This window comes from Triticum dicoccoides, chromosome 6B, assembly GCF_002162155.2.
Source record: "Triticum dicoccoides isolate Atlit2015 ecotype Zavitan chromosome 6B, WEW_v2.0, whole genome shotgun sequence".
NCBI lineage: Eukaryota > Viridiplantae > Streptophyta > Magnoliopsida > Poales > Poaceae > Triticum > Triticum dicoccoides.
In genome coordinates, this window is record NC_041391.1 from 592,391,511 (window position 1) to 592,394,526 (window position 3,016).

At 44.6% G+C, this 3,016-nt stretch overlaps 1 long non-coding RNA gene across 1 annotated transcript; it reads left to right on the forward strand.

Annotated features, from left to right (window-relative positions):
- Window positions 1–8: 8 nt before the first annotated feature.
- On the forward strand, window positions 9–1,605 carry LOC119323049. Its single transcript, XR_005156071.1, has 2 exons — window positions 9–1,273; window positions 1,352–1,605. It is a non-coding gene; the product is annotated as an uncharacterized LOC119323049 (long non-coding RNA).
- The last annotated feature ends 1,411 nt before the right edge of the window (window positions 1,606–3,016 follow it).

A 3,016-nucleotide genomic window follows, 5' to 3' on the forward strand; every position in this document is an offset into this window, starting at 1 on the left:
GCTCCTGGCGCGCGGTTCAGGCAGCGTGGATGTTCAGTACGCCGGGGCTACCGTAGCAGAGGCATGACGTGATTGGCCACCACCTCGCCGCGAACACGAACCTGTCTGGACTCGTGCCGCCGCGGCCGGGCCAGCTCCCCCATCACGCCTCCTCCCCATCCTAGACTTGACGGCTGATGGGTCGCTGATGCCTCAGGTGGCTCCTGGGCGAGAGGGCTCTCTGTAGTCCGCGCCGGCATGCAGTTTGGTTGACCGTGGATTGCATTTCACTTTGACGACTAGGAGGGTCACCTCTCGCTATAGTGCAGCTCGGCTGGCTCTCTGTTGCAGCTCCTCCGGCCAGGTGTTCGCGGTTCTGTTTGAAAGTGTTTTGCATAGTTTTCGGTTCAGGGCTTCTTTTGTGCAGTTCATTGCTTTTTCTTTGAAAATTGCAGGCGCGCAGGCTACAATCTGACGGCCATCGATGGTCACATGTCGGACGAGCCCAGCCGTGCAGTATGCCAGAGCAGGTTGTAGAGTACTTTTTGAAAATTTCTGTAGTTTATTTGTTATAGATGCGCGATTCACTTCTTCAGCCACCTCTTTCTTGCTGTTCACTTGTCGGGATAGAGAAGTACGGTGGTGTTGCAGAGATATTGGAGCAGATGAGAGAATAACCTTGAAGTTGAGTGGTTTGTAATAGGAAGTGTGCTCGACGGTGCAGTCAGGGTCAATCAGCTCCATGAGCCGTGCGATGTCCTTGTCACTGAGGGAGGAGTACAACTCGTGAATCACATCTGTCAGGGGGGAAGATGGTAAGGCATTAACTCCATCTCCATGGAAAGCTTTGTTGAGACCACAGCTGGTTGCTTTTGGCCCTGGTATTGATCGTATGGGCTTTGGCGAACATTGTTGGCTCTTCCCCCACTTGGCGCTTATCTTGTGTCGCCGGGACAAGAGGCGCTGTTTAGGGTTGAGAGAGGGAGACTGGAAGGAGACAAGTGTGAGGGCAGAAATCATGGCGTCTGGGTGTTTGATGAATGCAGAAAGATGGCCAAGGCATAGGGGGATGAGGTGTGATATAGCAGCGTTGGTGGGCATTTTTCGGTTGCTTGGTGGTCAGACAAGGAATCTGACTGAGTACATACATATATATGGATGGAATAATTCGCGTGGTGGTGCATTGCTAAAGCATAAAGATTCGTTACGATATGAAGTAAGGAATATCTTCCTACATACTCCTCCCTCATAATAATGTACAGAGCCAGGGCAGGCGAGGCCAATCAGTAATAAGGTATTTACTCTTCCTTGGGTTTTTTTACATTGAGGTCCTGAGAGAGTATAGGAGGCTTGCATGTGTTGTCTTCTACAGAAAAGAAGAGAAGCGAAGAGAAGAGGTCACTTGCGGAAGAAGCCTAAGACTGCCTTCTTGGTTGGCGGCTTGTACGCCTTGGTCGACTTGCCGATAGCTTTCTTGGTGGCAGCAGAAAGCTATATACAACTTTTTAATTTGCTCTGTGAAAAACCGACTAGGAAGTTCACTACATTCATCTTTTTCATTTTTTTGGAAAAGAAGTTCATTTTGTTGTTTGAGAAAATGAGGAGAGGAAATGAGTAAAAAATGGATGTGGATGAATGCTTGTGTGTAATGTGTAGCGTGCAAACAACGTCCACTCGCGTTGTCCCTGCAGTGCATATTTCATTAACCAAAAAAAATGAAAGAGGAAACTACAGTGCACTCCGGTCTTAAAAGAAGTCCACTTCGAAGGACTTTGGAGTACACTTCACTTGGAAAAATGTATTTTAAAAATTTATGTTGTGTTTGTTGAAAGACATTTAAACTAGTAAAAGAAAGTAATGAGGTTCACTCTCAAGAGTGTTGTGGATCACTTTTCAAGAGTGTTGGGGTTCACTTGCCGTCCTCTATGCGGTTCACTCGTTCATAATTTTTTATAAAAAAGATAAAAGAATCCATGCAGCTCGCTTGACCCTTGTATGTAGTGCGTTTTTTCGTATGAAGCAGTGTGATTTTATGTTGGATGAAGCTCACTCGTCGATTTGAGTGTCGCAAAAAACCGAGTGTCGCAAAAATGTTTTCGTGTGTCTCAGAATTCAGTCGACTACATCAACACGTGCAGTGCCTTCAGTCTTCGAATGGCGTTCACTTTTAAGAGTGATGCTGTTCACTTGTGTATGAGAAAAAAACGTCCGACAAAAGAAATTATGCAGCTTGCTTGCCCGTCCGATGCAGTGCGGTTTCATTCTGAAGCAGTGCGGTCGGTCGTATGATGTTGTTCATCCCGTAAGTGCAAAAAAAATTGTTACGAAAGCGAAAAAAAGTAATGCGATTCACTTCTTGATAGTGTTGTGGTTCATTTACACCTGATGTGAAGTACACTCTATTTTCTCGTTATTTAAAAAATTACGTTTGAATAAAAGAAACCATGCAGTTCTCTTACCCGTGTGATGCAGTGCGGTTTTTCGTTCGTTGCAGTGCGGTTTTCAGTCGGATGAAGTACCCACGTCGATTTGGATGTCGCGAAAAAACAGTGTCCACATTTCGGTAAATTCAAAATTCCTCTTAAACCGTAAAGAAAATAAAATTAGAGAGTGTTATACATGAAAGAGTTGCGTATCGTTGATATCTTTTCAACAGCGTATTGTTTGAATCATTCCGACCAGCGGTTTGCAAAAATTTCGCCAAAAACGGCCGCTGCCACTCGTTGTTCGTCGCACGATTTTCAAAATTAACTTAAACCCGTAAGAAATTTCAAAAATATTTCAACATATGAAAGTTGCGCCTCGTTCGTAGCTTTCCAACGGCGTATCACACGCCTCGTTTCAACAAACGGTTCAAAAACTGGAGCGAAAACAGTACCGAAAATTTGAAAAAACTTGAAAAACAGAATTCCGCGATTTAGTAAATTTGAAACTGCTCTTAAACCATAACGAAGTAGAAAACATAATAGATATGAAAAAGATGCGCCTTGACGATATCTTTCCAATGGCGTATCATTTGCTTTATTTCGATGATCGG